The sequence below is a fragment of the Dasypus novemcinctus genome, chromosome 31 (assembly GCF_030445035.2).
Source record: "Dasypus novemcinctus isolate mDasNov1 chromosome 31, mDasNov1.1.hap2, whole genome shotgun sequence".
In the NCBI taxonomy this organism is placed as follows: Eukaryota; Metazoa; Chordata; class Mammalia; order Cingulata; family Dasypodidae; genus Dasypus; species Dasypus novemcinctus.
The window spans coordinates 8632287-8651470 of NC_080703.1; the positions used below are offsets into that span (position 1 = coordinate 8632287).

General features: G+C 41.2%; 1 long non-coding RNA gene across 3 annotated transcripts in view; it reads left to right on the forward strand.

Moving 5' to 3' along the window:
• Positions 1-2581: 2581 nt before the first annotated feature.
• Positions 2582-19184, forward strand: part of LOC139437973 (uncharacterized) — a 208276-nt gene continuing 191673 nt past the window's right edge. For all 3 annotated transcript variants that reach the window (XR_011647857.1, XR_011647856.1, XR_011647858.1), the window contains exon 1: positions 2582-2646. This is a non-coding gene — a long non-coding RNA (uncharacterized lncRNA). The remainder of the gene's footprint in view (positions 2647-19184) is intronic.

Sequence of the window (19184 nt, forward strand, 5' to 3'; positions counted from 1 at the left end):
CTTCTGGGTTCCCTTGTCTTCCAGCTTCAGGCTGCTCCCAGAGCTTCCTTTCCACATCCATTTTCTTTGCTTATAAGGACTTCAGCCACACTGGATTAAGGCCCATATATTCAAAGGTCCTATTTACAAAAGCGTTCACACCCACAGACCAGGGGTTGGAACCTGAACATATCTTTTGTGGGGGACATTATGCAATCCCCCACACCAATTATATCCCCTGACCACTCACCTTTCCAAAGGGACGCATAAAGCAATTCAAAAAATCATTAAGTGAAAAATTGCTTTAGAAATCAATATTTCAAATGTCCACAATTCTCACTTTGCTCTGAACACTAAGCAATTCAGTCAAATTTAATACAATAGTGTATTAACTCTCTTTGTGAGAATGTTTACTTTTGCCTCTTTTAAGGCTTTAACTTCTTTAGTCCTTTAGTTTCAAGAGAATTTCATAATTATTTCTATAAATATGTATTTTGTTCCTATACTAAAAAACCAATATGGAAAGATGGGGTAAAAATAGTCCAAATACATATGCACTATTATTATCTTTATTGAAATCTTGTGAACTCAAATGGATTCCATTACTTTACAATGATTCTTCTGGGAAGATGGCAGACTAGCAAGACAGAGGACTCTCTTCTCTTCCAGAAAAATAGCTAGAGGATAGGCAGAAATGTCCTGGAAAGAAACTTCTAGGGTTCAGGACCCCAGGGGAAGGCTGGACACCACCCAGCAGAGAGAGGGGCAATGGAAAAGAACCATGGTGGCAAAACCGTGAGTACATGCTGCAGCTGCCAGTATCCACCCCACCATATAGACACTTTGAATTCTCCACTTCACATTATATATTTTTTTGTTTGGTGAAAGTGACATAACATAAAATTAACAATTTTAACAGTACATTCTGTGGCATTTAGTACATTCACTATGTTGTGCATCAGATTTATTTAATTTCAGAACATTTTTATCCACTCCGAAGGAAATCTCATAGACCCAAAAGGAGTTACTCCACCTTCCCCACTCTCCTCAACCCCTGCCAGGCATGAATCATGGTTCTGTCTCTCTTTATTTGTATAGTATGGTGGGGGTGGGGGGTGCAGGAACCTCATTTTTTAATGTAACATTTCTTGTCATCAAGGTAGCTTTAAAAAAAAGGCAATTAAATAAAAACTTTTAAAAAAGTTTCCATTTATATGATAGTTTTTTGACATTACAGGAATAATGTGTTTGGAGTGATTATACAAGTCCTAAAAGATGAATTACTGACAGTTTGTCCCAAGTATTGCTCTAAAATATTCCAAGTGTTGAGTCACTTATAACCATAGCATTTCATAGGTCTTAATTTCCCTTGAAGATTTTCCATTTTAAAATCCTGTGTATCTTGAGAAACTACAATAATTCTGTTCATTTTAACTATTTTTATCATCTTGGGTCCTAGAATCATGACCTGTTAGTTAAAAAAGGAGCCAGTAACCATCTGTTTACAATGAGACTCCCCGCTCCCCCCACCCAGCGCACCTCCTGCTGCCCTTTATTGCGCTGCACCCTGAGCTTCGGTCTTCTGTGATGTAGAAGAATATTTATCTCACGACAGGGGGGGCCGGCAGCTCCTCCCGAGAGGCGTCCCCATTCCTGGCCAGGGGGATCCTCGTGGCCGCCAGGCGCCAGCTGGGTCTCGGGGGTGGAGACGCTCCACCCCGAGGACGCAGGTAGGGGTCCCCGAAGCCGCGTGGGACGGGAGCGCGCAGGAGGCCGGAGTGCGCCCGAGTCCGGCTCGGGCCGCGGCAGGGGTGGGGCTCCTGGCAAGGGCGTGGCGGGCGCTCAGCCCCGCCGCTGGCCGCACAGCCGCTTTTCCCACCGCTCAGCCCCGCCCCTGGCCTCGCAGCCCCGCCCCTGAGGCCCCGCCCAGCACGCGGCGCGGCGGCGGCACCTTTCGGAGTCTCGGAGGTTCTGGTCCGGTCACTGACCTGGTGTCGGGCCAGGCTGAGGTGCGGCGCAGGGCTCCCCTAGTGCGGGGCACCCCAGTGTGCGGGGCGGGGCGTATCTGGCCCGCGGGCAGCGAGCGCCGGCGGGGAACCCTCAGGCGGAGCGCGCGGCCCCTCCTCAGACGCCCGCCTGCGCCCGGCTCAGAGCCCGGTATGTGTGCGGCCCCCACCTGGCAGCGGCGGGGCGGCCGGGGGGGAGCGCTCGCGGGCCTGTGGGCGCGGCGGGAGCGGGGCTGCGGGGCCGCCGGCAGCGCTGAAAAGCGGGCGAGCGGCGGTCCCGGCGCTGAGGGAGCGCCCTGCTGCGCGGCCCGGAAGCTCCCGCTCGCTGGACGGTTGTGCGCGGCGCCCCCGCAGGTCCTGCCCTCTCTCCGCGGTTGGGGGCTGCCTTCGCGGGGCCCGTGGGCGGCGGGGGGCCCGGGGCCTGTTTCAGTCTTTGGCATTTTTCCAGACACGGATAATTTGTTTATCTGTGAAAGTTAGTTGAATGAAATTACCTAGTTAGAGCTGCAGAGCTATTTACGATGTACCACCTTCTCTTATCCAAGCCCCGGTTGATAGGCATTTGTGTTTTTTTCTAGTTTTGCCGGCCATGAACTGCTATGGGAATCATGGTACAGCAAGTTATCTTTGACAGATATCTCAGAGTGGGACTAACAATGATGTAAGTTTATATTTTTAAGAAACTGACAAAATGTTTCCCAAAGTGGCAGCACCATTTGGCATTCTCACTGGAAATGTATGAGGGCTCCAGGTTTTTCACGTCTTCTTTAACAGTTGCTATTATCTTTCTTGATTTTAGTCATTTTAGTATGTCTATATGATAAGTCATAGCAGATTTTAATTTGTGTTTCCCTAGTGATGAAAAGAATTGAATGTTTCTTCTCTGGTCAAAGTGTTATTTACATAGTTTCCCATTTTTAAGTGCTGTTTGTCATTTTTTTTTAACAAATCATTTTTATCAATATGTATCAACAAACATAGCATACAGTTCACTGCACAATCACTGGTATTTGGCACCATCACATAGTTGTGCATTCATCATCTCAATCTTATTAGAGCATTTTCTTAATTTCAATAATAATAAAAAAGTAAATCCATCACTTCTCCATCTGTGCTTCCCCTACTGTTCACTCCTCCCATTTTTGGCTATTCTTCCACAAATACTTTTTTTCCCCCTCTATAAATTGATTTATATTTACATTTTATATAAATGGAATCATACAGTATGTTATAAAATATATTTAGTTCACAGTAATGCTGTATTTATGGTATTGTCCTTTTGTGTTTGGCTTGCTTCACTCAATATAATGTTCTCCAGGTTCATTGATGTTGTCAAGTGTTTTTTGACTTCATTTCTTTTTTTTTAAGATTTATTTTTTATTTCTTTCTCCTCCCTTCCCCACCCCAACACCAGTTGTCTGCTCTCTGTGTCCATTTGCTGTGTGTTCTTCTTGTGTGCGCTTATATTTTTGTCAGTGACATCCAGAATCTGTGTCTTGTTTTGTTGCATCATCTTGCTACGTGGGCTCTCTGTGTGTGTGGTGCCATTCCTGGGCAGGCTGTGCTTTTTTCACGCTGTCTGGCTCTCCTTATGGGGTACACTCCTTGCTTATGGGGCTCCCCTATGTGGGGGACACCCCTGCATGGCATGGCACTTCTTGTGGAAATCAGCACTGTGCATGGGCCAGCTCATCACATGGATCAGGAGGCCCTGGGTTTGAACCTTGGACCTCCCATGAAGTAGGTGGATGCCCTATCCATTGGGCCAAATCCACTTGCCCATTTCTTCTTAAGAGCTGCATAATATTCCATCGTGGGAATAAACCACTGTTTGTTTATCCATTTGTCAGTTGATGGACATCTGGGTTGTTTCTAGCTTTTGACATCGTAACTAGCACTGCTATGAACATGGATGTGCAGATGTGTATTTGTTTCACTGCTTTCATTTCTAGGTGTAGACCCAATGGTGATAGTACTGGGTCACTCGCAAATCTATATTCAACTTCTTTAGGAACTGCCGAACAGTCCTCCACAGTGACTGTACCATTTGCATTCCCACCAACTGTGAGTAAGAGTTCCTATCACTCCAAATCCTCTCCAACATTTGTAGTTCTCTGACTTTTTAATAGTGGCCATTCTGATAGGTGTGAAATGATATCTCTTAGTTATGATTTGCATTTCCATAATCTTTACTCATATTGAACATATTTTCACATGTTTTCTTGTCATTTGTATTTCTTCTCTGGACAAATGTCTATTCATATCTTTTGCCCATTTTTTAATTGAGTCATTTGTTTTTTTTATTATTGAGTTGTAACATCTCTTTACATATCATGGATATTAAACCCTTATTGGACATGTGATTTCCAAGCATTTCCTTCTGCTGAGGCAGCTGCTTTTTCACCCATGTGACAAAGTCCTGTGAGGTGCACACATGTTTAATTTTGAGGAGGTCCCATTTATCTATTTTTTCTTTTGTTTCATGTGCTTTTGGTATAAGGTCCAAAAAATCACCATGTAGCACAAAGTCTTTAAGATGTTTCCCTACATTTTTTTCAAGCAGTTTTATGGTCCTTTTATATCTAGGTCTCTGATCCATTTTGAGTTGATTCTTGTATGGGATGTAAGATAGTGGTTCCATTCCATTCTTTTGGTTATAGATATCCAGGTCTCCCAGCACGATTTATTGAAGGGACTTTTTTCCCATTAACATGGACTTGGTAGGTGTCTGAAGAACTAGCTGACCATGGAGGTGAGTGTTTATTTCTGGACTCTAAATTCTATTACTCTGATCGATGAGTCTCTCTTTATGCCAGTGCCATGCTGTTTTGACCACTGTAGCTTTGTAATATATTTCAAGGTCTGGCAGTGAAATTCCTCCCACGTTGCTCTTTTTTAGAATGCTTTTGGTTACTTGGGTGCATTTTCCCTTCCAAATGAATTTGGTAATTGCCTTTTCTATTTCTGTCAAGTAGGCTGTTAGAATTTTGATTGGTATTACATTGAGTTTATAAATCAGTTTAGGTTGGATTGACATCGTCATGATATTTAGTCTTAGAGTATGTGAACATGGAGTGCCATTCCATTTGTTTAGGTCCTTTTAAATTTCTTTTACCACTGTTTTGTAGTTTTCTGCGTATAGGTCCTGTACTTTTTTGACTAAGTCAGTGCCTACATATTGAGCCTTTTTGTTGCTATTGTAAATGGAATCTTCCCCCTGATTTCTCCTCCAGTTGTGCAGTACTACTGTACAAGAACACTGATTTCTGTGTGTGGATCTTGTATTCTGCTGCTTTGCTGAACTCATTAGTTCAAGTAGCTTTGTTATAGACATTTCAGAATTTTCTAAATATAGGATCATGTCATCTGCAAATAGTGCAAGTTTTGTGTCCCTTTTCCTATTTGGATGCCTTTAATTTTTTTTCTTCTCTAATTGCTCTAGCTAGAACTCGTAGTACAATGTTGAATAGCAATGGTGATAGTGGGCATCCTTGTCTTGTTCCTAATCTTAGATGGAAAGCTTTCAACATTTCCCCACTGAGTACCATGTTGGCTGTGGGTTTTTCATATATGCCTTTTATCATATTGTGGCATTTTCCTTCTATTCATACCCCCCTTTGAAGTGTTTTTTTACCAAGAAAGAATGCTGGATTCTGTCAAATACCTTTTCTTTGTCTATTGTGATCATCATGTGTTTTTTCCCTTCAGTTTTTTTAACGTGGTGTATTATGTTGATGTTTTTTTTTATGTTGAGCTAGCCTTGCATACCAGGAACAAATCCCCCTTGGTTGTGATGTGTAAGCCTTTGATAATACTGCTGGATTCAATTTGTCAATATTTTGAGAATTTTTGCATCTCTGTGTTCATTGAAGAGATGGGTCTGTACTTTTCTTTCCTTGTAGTGTCTTTATCTGGCTTTGGTGTTAGGGTGATGTTGGCTTCATAAAAAGAGTGGGCTAATTTTGCCCCCTCTTCATCATGTTGGAAGAATTTAAATAGGATTGTTTTTAATTCTTTTCTAAATGCTTGGTAGAATTCATCTCTGAAGTCATTTGGTCCTGAGCTTTTCCTTGTTGGGAGGTGTTTGATGATGGATTCAATCTCTTTAAATGTGGTTGGTTTGTTAATTCTTGTATTTCTTGTAGTGTCGGTGTAGGTTGGTTGTGCCTTTCAAGGAATTTGCCCATTTCTAGGTTGTCATTGTTGGCATACAGTTTCTCATAATATCGTCTTTTGATTCTTTTTAATTCTGTGGGGTCAGTCATTACTTCCCTCCTTTGATTTCTGTTTGTATTTATTTGCCTGTTTTTCTCCTTTGCTAATATTGCTAGCAATTTATCAATTTTACAGATCTTCTCAAAGAACCAGCTTTTGGTTTTGATTTTCTCTATTTTGTTTTTGTTGTTGTTGTTCTCAATTTCATTTATTTCTGCTCTAATCTTTATTATTTCCTTCCTTCTGTTTGCTTTGAGGATTGGTTTGCTGTTCTTTTTCCAGTTTCTCTAGGTGTTCAGTTAAGTCTTTGAGTTTAGCTCTTTCTACTTTTTTAATTAGGTGTTTAGGGCTATGAATTTCCCTCTCAAGACTGGCTTTGCTGTATCCCTTAAATTTTGGTGATTTGTGTTCTCATTTTCATTTGTCATTTGTCATTTTGTTTCATTTGTTTCATTTGTCATTTTCATTTACTGGTTTCACTTGCAGTTTCTTCTTTGATCCACTGATCATTTAAGAGTGTGTTGTTTAGACTCCACACAGTTGCAAAATTACTTTTTTCCTGTCTATTCTTTTTATTTAAAAGATTTATTTATTCATTTATTTCTCTCCTCTTCCCCCCCCCCCCCGGTTGTCTGCTGTGTCTTTTTTGTCCGCTTCTGTTGTTGCCAGGGGCATGGGAATCTGTGTTTCTTTTTGTTGTGTCATCTTGTGTCACTTCTCCGTGTGGGCGGCACCATTCCTGGGCAAGCTGCACTTTCTTTTGCACTGGACGTCTCTCCTTACGGGGTGCACTCCTTGCACATGGGGCTCCCCTACACGGGGGACACCCCTGCATGGCAGGGCACTCCTTGCACACATCAGCACTGCGCATGGGCCAGCTCCACATGGGTCAAGGAGGCCCGGGGTTTGAACCACCGACCTCCCATGTGGTAGATGGATGCCCTAACCACTGGGCCAGTTCCACTGCCTTTCCTATATATTCCTGATTTCCAATTTCATTCCATTATAATCTGGGAAGGTGCTTTGTATAACTTCAGTCTTTTCATATGTATTGAGACCTGTTGTGTGCCCTACATGTGGTGTATCCTGGTGAAGGATCCATGGGCACGTGAGAAATGTTTAACCTGCTGTGTTCAGATGCAGCATTTTGTGTGTCTGTTAAGTCTAACTCATTTATTGTTCTTTAAGTTCTCTATTTTCTTGTTGATCTTCTGTCCAGTTGTTCTGTCTCATGATGTAAGTGGTGTATTAGAGCCTCCAGTGATTATTGTAGAGATGCCTGTTTCTCCCTTCAGTTTTGACCGAGTTTGTCTTATTTATTTTGGGGCACCCTGGTTAGGTGCATAAATATATCTTCCTGCTGGGTTGTCCTTTTTATTAATATATAATGGCCTTCTCTGACTCATTACTTTTTTTCACTTCAAGTCTGTTTTGTCCAATAATAGTATAACTGTCCCTGCTCTTTTTTGTTTACTATTTGCATGGAGTATCTTTTTCCAACCTTTTACTTATAGTTGGTTTGTAGCCATGATTCAAAGGTGGGTCTGTTGTAAGCAGCATGTGGATTGTTCATGTGTTTATTATCCATTACACCTCCACTGAGGCTCAGGGCCCAGCTGACACATGAACTGTCCAGAGATTCAAGTCTTTTGGATGTACACCTACCAATTCCAGCATCAACTATAGGTTCAAATAAAAGAGAAGAGACATGTGTAGAGAAGTCACATTTGAGTCCAACTCTGTCACACTCAGGAGCACAAACTCCAAAGGAGGACCCAGTGACCAGGCCTCAATCTCTGGAGCTATCTGCCCTGACCATATGAGCTGGGTGTTTCTGGATCCCTCAGGTGTCCCACTATTTGTGGTAGCATCTGCTTTGGCAGTTTATGACATCCTGCAGAGACATTTATGAGTGTAACTCTCTGATGGCCTCCTGGCTTACTTTGAAGTCTGTTAGCCATATAAACTCATGTATCTTTACCTTTCCCCCCCTTTAGTTCAGTGTCCTTTTCTAGTTGCATCATCAGCTGGTGCTTGATAGTAATCCCTCAGTGTCAGGGAGTCTCATTCCTGGGAGTCATGTCCCACATTGGGGGAGAAGGTAATGCATTTATATGCTGAGTTTGGCTTAGGGAGAGGCCACATTTGAGTAACATGGAGGCTCTCAGGAAATAACTCTTAGGTATCCTGCATCACTAGGCTAAGTTACAAATTTAAGAGCAAAAAGTGCATAAGCATAGTCATCAATCTCAAGGGTATATCAATGGGCCATCCTTTTTCACTAGTCCTTGCTCCTTGGGGGATTGTTGCTGTAGCATTAGAGAATGTGGCAGAGCTCCCAAGGATAGGACTTCAATATTCAGTTATTGTGTGAATCTCTACCCACTGTGGCAATGCCCCATGAACATTTGAACATATTTATATACCTTGTATATATCCCCAGGTGGACTTCCTCCCATGTATACCCCATCACTGACACCCCACACCAATGGTCCTCCCCTACCATAGTTGTAACAGTTCTGTGATCTAAAACTTCTTCAAAAATGAAGCCAAGAATATTTTCAAATTCACTTAATAGGAAAATGAAGTCATAACGAAAGGTTTAAACATCAGAAATAAAATACATAATAATTTAAGAAAACTAAAACTAAAATAAGGTTTAAAAAGGGTATTTAAAAAATGAAAAATAGTTAAAAAAATTGTTTAAGTTTTGCCTTTCATCACTGTAATATATGTTGTCCTACATGTACAGTCACATTTTCTTCCATTACTTCCCCAGTATTTTATCTTTTTCCTTTTGTCTTTAAAGAAGTTTTAGGTCACAGGAAAGTCACATATAGAATATACGGGACTCCCATATATACCCAACATCCCCCCCTTTTTCCCCTTTCCTTGTTAAGAACCTTTTCTTACATGTGGATGGTACATTTGTTACAACTGATGTACAAATATTAAAACATAGCTGCAAACTATGGTCAGTGGTTTCTATTATGGTTTACATTTTAGATCAGATACTTGTATACATTTCTGATGAAATTTAACATGGCCTGTATCCATCATTGCAAGATCATACAGAACACTTCCTTTGCCCCCTAAATACCTACTCTTCCATTGATCCCTTTCCTCCCTCTCCCTCCCCTCAGGACCCACTGTGACCACCAGGCTTCACTCCTTGAAGGACAAGAGTCATAATTCTTGCAACAATGCTGATGGCTTGACACAGTAGTCTGTCCTCCCCTATTAGGAATGACCCATACTCTCCAGAGACACCCTTCCTTGTGTTTGAGAACATATCAAGACTCCCCTGTATGGGAGTTCAACTCCTTTCCACTAACTATGTGGGTCTCCCTCCACTGATCCAACACACTAAACCAACATCATCACTTGCACCTTCTCTAGAAGACTGCCCCAGGTGTGCCCTGTCCCAAATGTACCTCCATCCAACACCCTAAACCAGTAGCCCTTCCTTGTCATATTGCCAAAACAATTTTCTCAGCATTGTAGTTTCATCCACATACCTGCCAATCCCCAGTGTTCACCTGCTACCTTCCCCAACCCTTCCTCCATTTCCATGGACCAACCAAACCATCCTCCCTACCCTAGCTCCCTGTCAAGCTTGCACCACCCAACCCAATAGTATCCCTACACCCCTGTCATATCCCTTCACTGCACAACTACTCATACCTTATAGATTTCACCCCTATGGGCATTGGGTCACAACCTTCTATCCCTTTCTATTTCCTGTAAACCTATCTTCCAGACTCTAGCTCCCTGAGTTGGCTCACTTAGCTTAATTCTTATCAAAGAGGTCATGTAATATTTGTCCTTCAATGCCTGGCTTGCTTCACTCAACATAAGACCCTTCAGATTCATTCATGTTATCCCATGTGTTGTACTGTGTTCCTTCTTAGAGTTGAATAATATTCCATTGTATGTATAGACTATATTTTGATTATCCATTCATCTCTTAAGGGGCATTTATGTTGATTCCAGTTTTGGCAATAGTGAATAATGCTGCTGTGAACATTGTTGTGCATAATCGGTTCTTGTCTTTGTTTTCAGTTCTTCTGGGTATATACCCAGCAGTGGAATTGATGGGTCTTATGACATAACTACAGTTAGTTTTTTGAGGAAATCCCAAACTGTCATCCACAATGGCTGGGCCATTCTACATTCCCACCAGTAGTAGATGAGGGTGTCCATTACTCTGCATCCTCTCCAACACCTTAGTCCTCTGATTTTTTTAATGTCCACCAGTCTAATGGAAGTAAGATGGTATCTCATTGTAGTTTTGATTTGCATTTCCCTAATAGCTAGTGATGTTGAACATCTTCTCATATGCTTTTTATCCTTTTGTACTTCTTCTTTGGAGAAGTGTCTGTTTGAATCACTTGTCCTTTTTTTAAATGGGTTGTTTGTCTTTTTATTTTTGAGGTACAGGATTTCTTTACATATGCTGGATATTAGGCTCCTATCAGATATTTGGTTACCAAATACTTTCTACCATTATTGAGGCTCTCTTTTCACTTTTGTTACAAACTCCTTTCAGGTGCAAATGGTTTTAATTTTGAGGAGGTCCCATTTATCTATTTTTTTCTTTTGTTTCTCATGCTTTGGGTTTGAAGTTCATGAAGACATTTCCTATTACAAGGTCTTATAGAAGCTTCCCTACTTACCTTCCAAGGTCTTTATGGTCTCGGCTCTTATAATTAGATCTTCGATCCATCTTTAGTTAGTTTTTGTATAAGGTGTGAGATGGATATTCTTTTGGATATTCATATCCAGTGTCCAAGCACCATTTGTTGAAGAGGCCATTCTCTCCCAGTTGAGTGGGCTTGGTGGCTTCTCTGAGGATCAAATGACTGTACATGCCATGATCTATATCAGAACTCTCAGTTCAGTTCCATTAGTTATTAAGTCTGTTCTTGTGCCAGTACCATGCAGTTTTGACCACTGTAGCTTTGTAGTATGCTTTAAAGTCAGGTAGTGTGATTCCTCCAATTTCATTGTACCTTGTCAATATGTCTTTGAATATTCAGGGACTCTTGCCTTTCCAAATAAATTTCATAGTAAGTCTTTCCAATTCATTAAAAAATGCTGTGTTGAATTTTATTGGGATTGCATTAAATCTGTAGATTAGTTTGGGTAGGATAGACATCTCAATGATATTTAGTCTTCTTACCCATGGGCAGGGAATATTCTTCCATTTATTTAAGTCTTCTTTGATTTCCTTTGTAGTTGTCTGCGTATAAGTCATTTACTTCTTTAGTTAAATTATTCCTAGTTGTTTGATTTTTTTTAGTTTCTGTTGCAAATGGTATTTTTTTCTTGATTTTCTCATCAGATTGCTCATTATTGGTGTAGAGGAATGCTACTTACTTTTTCCTATTCTTATAACCTTTGACTTTACTGAATTCGTAAGTTCTAGAAGCTTTGTTTCTGAGGGCTTTCTGTGTATAGGATCATGTCATCTGTAAATAGTGAAACTTTTACTTCTTCCTTTCCAACTTTGATGCCTTTTACACCTTTTTCTGGCCTCAGTGCTCATGCAAGTACTTCTAACACAATGTTAAATAAGAGCAGTGACAGTCGGCATCCTTCTCTTGTGTCCAATCTTAGAAAGCTTTTAGGATTTCACCATTGTCTATGATTTAGCTGTGGGTTTTTCCTGTATACCTTATATTTTGTTGAGGAAGTTTCCTTCTATTCCTATCTTTTGGAGTGTTTTAATCAGGAAAGGGTGTGTTTTGTCAAATGCTTTTCCTGCATCTGTAGAGATGATCATATCTTTTTTTTTAAATTGATCTCTTTATGTGGTGTATTTTATTGATTGATTTTCTTATGTTTAATGCTCCTTGCATACCCAGGATGAAAGCCATTTAGTCATGGTGTTTAATTTGCTTAATGTGTTGTTGAATATGATTAGCAAGTATTTTGTTGAAGATTTTAGCATCTGGTTCATTAGAGATTGGTCTGTAGTTTTCCTTTCTTGTAGCATCTTTGTTTGAGTTTGGTATTAGGGTAATGTTGGGATCCTAGACTGAGGTAGGTGATGTTCCTTCTACTTCTATTTTTGGAAGAGTTTAAGCAGGATTTGTGTTAGTTCTTTCTGGAATGTTTGGTAGAATTCACATGTGAAACTGTCAGGTCCTGGGCTCTTCTTAGCTGGGAGGTTTTTGATGACTGATTCTATCTCTTTACCTGTGATTGATCTGTTGAGTTCATTTTTCTTCTTTCACCAGTGTAGGCTACTTGTGTGTTTCTAGGAATTTTCTCATTTCCTCTAAATTATTCTTTTTGGCATATAATTTTTCAAAGTATCCTCTTATGATACACTTTGTTTCTGTGGGGTCAGTGGTGACTTCCCTTTCCTCATTTCTTATTTTATGTATTTGCATCTTTTGTTTACTTTGTTAGTGTAGCTAAGGGTTTGTCAATTTTATTGATCTCTAAGAACCAGGTTTTGGTTTTATTTTTTGTAGTCCTTTCTTATTTTCAATTTCATTTAGTTCTGCATTAATCTTTGTTATGTCCTCCATTGTAATTCTTTTGGGGTTAGCTTGTTGTTCTTTTCTAGTTCCCCCAGGTGTGCTGTTAGGTCTTTTATTTTAGCACTTCTTTTTAATAACAGCATTTATGGCTATGAATTTTCCTCTCATACAGCTTTTGCTGCATCCCATAGGTTATGCTATGTTGTGTTATTTTTTCAATAATTTCAAGGTAGTTACTGATTTCTTTGCAAATTTCTCTTTGACCCACTGATTGTCTAAGAGTATATTGTTTAATTTCTACGTCTTTGTGCCTAATCTGTTTCTCTGCCCTTTGCTGATTTCCAGCTTCAATCCTTTGTGGTCAGATAAGTTACTTTGTGTAATTTCAATCTTTCCAAATTCCTTTAGAGCTGTTCTGTGACCTAGCTTATGGTCTATCCTGGAGAATGATCCATGTGCTCTCAGAAAGATTGTATATTGCACAGTATTTGATTGTAATGTTATATGTATGTCAATTAGGTCCAGACCCTCTAATGTATTATTTAGGGTCTTTGCTTCTTTTTTGATTCTCATTGAGATATTCTGCCTAATGGTGATAATGGTGTATTAAAGTTCCCCAGAGTAATTGTAGAGGCATGTATTTCTCCACTTAATTATTTCCCTTGTTTGTCTCATGTATTTTGAAGTTCCCTGGTTCGGTGCATAAATGTATGTGATTGTTCTTTCTTCTTGATAGATTTCTCTTTTTTTAAATATATAGTGTCATTTTTTTGTCTCTTATTGCATGTAAAGTGTATTTTGTATGGTTTTTGTATAGCTGTTCTCACCCTCTTCTGATTATTGTTTGCATGTAAAATTGTTTTCCATCCATTTATTTTCTGTCTCCTTGCATCCCTGGGTCCTTGATGAGTTTATTGTAGGCAGCATATGGATGGTTCATATTTACTTATCCATTCTGCCAGTCTATGTGTCTTAACTGAAGACACTGAATGTTATTACTGTCAGGAAATTACTTCTATTAGCCATATTTTTTTAGACTTATACATGCCATATGTTTTTATTTCTCTTATATTTTTATTCTTACACCCTCTTCCACCTCTCTCCTTTTTTCCCCTTTCATGCTAAAGAACTCCCTTTAGTTTTTTTTAAGATTTATTTTCTTTCTCTCCCCTTTCCCCCCAACCCCTCCATTGTCTGCTCTCTGTGTCCATTTGCTGCATGTTCTTCTTTGCCTGCTTCTGTTGTTGTCAGCAGCATGGGAATCTGTGTTTCTGTTCATTGCATCATCTTGTTGTGTCAGCTCTCCGTGTGTGTGGCACCATTCCTGGGCAGGCTGCACTTTCTTTCACTCTGGGTGGCTCTCCTTACAGGTGCACTCCTTATGCCTGGGGCTCCCCTATGCAGGGGGCACCCCTCTGTGACACGGCACTCCTTGTGTGGATCAGCACTGCGCATGGGCCAGCTCCACACGGGTCAAGGAGGCCCAGGGTTTGAACTGCAGACCTCCCATGTGGTAAATTACTGCCCTAACCACTGGGCCAAGACAGACTCCCTATCCGCTGGGCCAAGTCTGCTTCCCCCCATTTAATATTTCTTGAATGGCAGGTTTCTTATTGACAAATGCTGTTAATTTCTCTTCATCTGTTAATATATTGTAGTCTCCATTTTTTGAATGCCAGATTTGCTGGATAGAGAATTTTTGGCAGGAAGTTTTTTCTTTTAGCACCTTAACTCTGTCATACCACTGCCTTCTTGCCTGTATGGTTTCAGATGGGAAATCAGCACTTAATTTTTTTGAGCTTCCCTTGTATGTGATGGGTCTCTTTTCTCTTGCTACTTTCAGTATTCTCTCTTTGTCATGAGCATTGGACAATTTGATACGTATATGTCTTGGGTAGAGCTGTTGGGATTTATACTTTTTGGGTTGTGCTGTACTTCCTGGACATGTACATCCCTCTCTCTCAGTAGGGTTAGGAAGTTTTCAGCCATTATTTCCTCCAGCACTCCTTCTGTCCCCTTTTCCTTCTCTTTTCCCTCTGGGATGCCTACAGTGCATATGTTTCTGTGATTCAAATCCTTAAGTCCCTGCTGGATTTTTTCTGTCTTTTCATCCTTCTGTTTTGCTATCTGATTTCAGATGTACTGCCTTTCTCATTACTGATTCTTTCCTCTGTTCACATCTGCTTTTTGTGCTTTCAGTGTATTTTTGATTTCCTGCATTGTGCTATTAATCACCATCATATCCATTATCTTTTGATGTATGTATGTTTTCAATTTCTTCGTATGTTCTCCCAGTGTCATTTTTTTAAGATTTATTTTTCTCCCATTCCTCACCTCCCCCCAGTTGTCTGTTCTCTGTGTCCATTTGCTGTGTGTTCTTCTGTGTCTGCTTGTATTCCTTCAGTGCCACTGGCAATCTGTGTCTTTTTGTTGTGTCATCTTGCTGCATCACCTCTCCATGTGTGCGGTGCCACCCTGGGCATGCTGCAGTTTTTCATGCTAGGCAACTCTCCTTACAGGGCGCACTCCTTGCACATGGGGCTCCCCTACACAGGGGACACCCCTGCATGGCATGGCGCTCATTGTGCACATCAGCACTGCACGTGGGCCAGCTCATCCCATTGGTCAGGAGGCCCTGGGTTTGAAATTTGGAACTCTCATTTGGTAGGCAGACACTCTATCCATTGAGCCAAATCTGCTTCCCCCGTGTCTTTTTAATATCCTCAATCTCTTCCTCCACTTCATTAAGTTGACTCATATTTGGACATCTTTGATTAGTTTCATGTTCTACATTTCCTCCTTTTTTTTAATTTGTTCATTAGACTGGGCCATGTCTTCCTGTTTCTTAGTATGGTTCATAATTTTTTGTTGTTGTCTAGGCATCTGTTTATCTTGATGGGTTTATTCATTTGGTTTGCTTCTCTTTCTGCTCTAGTGTTTTGTTATTTTTGGGTGTTGTAAGTTTTCACTTTGACACTTCATTCCTCTTATTGTATTTCCTTGTCTGTGTTGTCTTGAAAAAAATATGATCAAAGAAAAGGAAAGAGATAAGAAGAGGAAAATAATAATAGTAGTAATAATAATAAAAGGTAGAAAAGGGTCATACAAGACCTAGGAAAATAAATACTCCACATGAGTAAAAAATGTTAAGAAGGACAGTGGAATAAGTTTTAAAAAGTGGAATCAAAAAAATGAAGTGAGAAAAAATAGAGAAAAATAATGAGTTAAAAGCCTGGAATGATGAGTAGAGAGGTGAAAAGAAAAGCAAAATGTAAAAAAAAAATAAGGAAAGAAAAAAGAAAAACAGAGTGAGAAAAAGAAATAAAATTTTTAAAAAAATTGAAGACCAAGCAAAATAGGCAAGGTGCATGAAAAAGAACAGAAAACAGAAGATAGATAAATGAAGGAAAGAACAGAAATTATGTAGGTAGAAAAAATCAGTAAAAGTATAAATTTGGGGGGACAAAGATAGGGGAAATACCACAAAAGAAACGAAACAGCAGCAGCAATAACAAAACAACTGAGGAAAGACAGCCTTCCTGTTAGGCCCCTAAGGAGTTTCTCAAGCTGCTGGTGTTCATCATTCACTCTGCAGCCTACCTTCTGTAGGCAGGTGATGTACACAGTTTTAGTGATTAAAATTTAAAAAGTTAAAATAAAGAAGGGGGACTTTTTTTAAAGCAAAGAAATAACAGGTCCAAGAGCACTTACAAAGAGTGCCAGTACATTCCTTGTCATAAACTACAAGCTGATGTCTGATAACCACTTGGGTCACACCTTAAACCAGGGGCCTCATACATGCAAGGCCAGACTCCCTCCACTGAGCTAAATTGTCTCCTTAAGTTAATGGGTCTTTAGCGAGCTAGGTGCCACCTTCCCCAGGTGTTTGTAGACTTCTGTACCTGCTAGAGTCCTGCTGATGAGGCAGCTGTGCCCAGCCCCTCTCTAGTCTAATGGCTTTCTCTCCTCAGGAAGGCATCTGGGTGTGACAACCTGCCTGAGGGGATCCCGCCTCCCCTCTCCCAGGCAGGTCTGGGTCTCTTCCAAGATTCAAAGGGGCCTGAGCTGGCCAAACTCACCACAAAGAAACCACTGTGCAGCATCTGCCAGACCCCTCTTCCTCCCAGGAAACACCCCTTCCCAGTCCCTTGGCAGCAGCAAGCCAGGAGCCATGTGGCTACTAGCTGGGATTGTGGGATACATGCACGATTTCCAGCCACAGGGGTGAGCAACTCCTGGTTTTCTTCTTTATCTTTCCAGGACCTTCCAGATGACTCAGAGCACCTTCCTATTCTATAAATATCCAGGGCCCCTCCTTTAGATAGTACCTGCCTTCTGGGTGCTTTTTTTTGTAGGCATGTCAGTCTCTACCTACCTTCTTCATCACTTTTCCTGGCAGTCCTCAAGGTTGTTTTTTGGGGGGAAGCGGGCTTGGTCCAGTGAATAGAGCATCCTCCTATCACACGGGAGGTTGGTGGTTCAAACCCTGGGCCTCCTTGCCCCATGTGGATCTGGCCCATGCACAGTGCTGATGCATGCAGGGAGTGCTGTGCCATGCAGGGTTGTCCTGCAAGTAGGGGAGCCACACACACAGGGAGTACACCCTGTAGGTAGAGCTGCCCAGCATGAAGGAAAGTGCCACCTGCCCAAGAATGGCACCGCACCTAGGGAGACCTGATACAATGAGATGATGCAACAAAAAAGAAACACAGATTCCCAGTGCTGCTGATAAGGATAGAGGAGGACACAGAAGAACACACAGCGAATGGACACAGAGAGCAGACAACTGGAGGGAGGGAAGGAGAGAAATAAAAATAAATCTTTAAGTTTAAAAAAAGATGTTTTTGATGTTTGGTCCTCTACAATATCCTCCCAGTTGTCTCTGTTCCCTTGAAAAAAAATGCTAGACCCATAGGAAAGGAAAGAGATAAGAGAAGAAGAATAATAGTAATAATAATGGAAAAAAGGTAAAGAGGAACTGCGTAAGAGCTAGGAAACTAATGAATATAAGTAAAAAACTATAAAAAAATACAAAGGAATAAGAATAAAAAGTGTTGGAATAGAAAAAATTATACAAGAATGAAAATAGAAAAAAAAATAGAATGAATTAAAATGCCAAGCACATCAGAAGACCACAGAAGGAAAGAAAAAGGAAAGAAAGAAAATGAAAAAATGAAGACCAAAGAAGAACTGGTAGAATGAAAGAAAAGCAACAGAAGTCAGAAGGCAGAAAAACAAAAGGAAGAGAAATAAAATAGGTTGAAAAATAAGTTTAAAAAAAGGAACAAAGAACAAAGGAAACAAAAGAGTAACAAGCCACCCCAGAAGAGCAGTCTTCCCTTTTAGGCCCCCAGAGACCTCATAGGCTGCTGGTGCTCATCAGTCACCTACAGCCTGCCTTCCACAGGTGATGCATCCAGTTTTACCAAGTAAAATAAAGGAAAAAGAAAAAAAATCCAAGAAACCATTAAAAAAACAATAGAATCTCAGCCTTATGTCCCTATCATGAGGTGCTCACAGTACACCTACTCTCTCTGGATCCCTTCACTCAGGAGGTACCAGGGCTCCAACCAGGCACCTACATGCAAGGCAGGGGCTTCCCTCTTGTGCTGCAGCAGCTCTACTAGCTAAACAGGCTTTTGGAAGCCTGTCTGTCTCTTCCTGGCCCTGTTTCCCTTAAGAGTTGGACTTTCTAACAGCTTTCAGGGGTTGGGCTAGTTGGGTGCCTGTCCCTGCCCCTCCTTGATCAAGTTCCTCTCTCCCAGGGTGGCTGGGTGTAACAGCCTGCCTGAGCAGATTCCCCCTCCATTCTCCCCAGGGTCACCCCAGTGCTGGCTGGTGTCCTCCCCAAGATTCAAAGGGGGCTGAGGTTTCCAAACCCACAGAAGGGAAACCACTCCCTACCCTGGACCAGACCCACTTCTTCCCAGGGAATGCTGTCTCTCCCTCAGCTGGCCTTTGAGGGCCAGCGGGCCCATGGAGGCTATTTGCCTTGATGGTGGGCTTGCCTACCACCTTTTCCAACCGCAGGGGTGAGCATCTCATGGTTTTCCCTTGAGCTCTTTATCTCTTTGTCCAGCTCCCTCCTGAATGATGCCTGCTGCCTCCTCCTTGGATTCCCAAAACAGCTCACTCAAGTTAGGCCCCTGCCCCTTCTCTGCCATTTTTTTTCAAAAGAGATGAGCAGTACCCACTTCCATCGACATCATTTTCCAGATTACTATATCTACATTACCAATTTTTAATCTGCTAAGTGAGTGGAAGGAAAACATGAAAATGATGTCTCCCCAAGTAGAGATATCAATAAAGGGCTAGAAAGTAAAAATTTAGTGGAAATAGAAATTCTGGAGTTGAAAAGTAGAATGATATGAGAACTTCTCTAGCGGTGGTCAACAGGTGTTTCCCTGACTAAAGATCTAGACAACTCCCTCAGCAGCCTGGAGTGTGCACCTTCCTATTTCAGTCCTTCCTTTCCCAGACCATGTGCACTCCA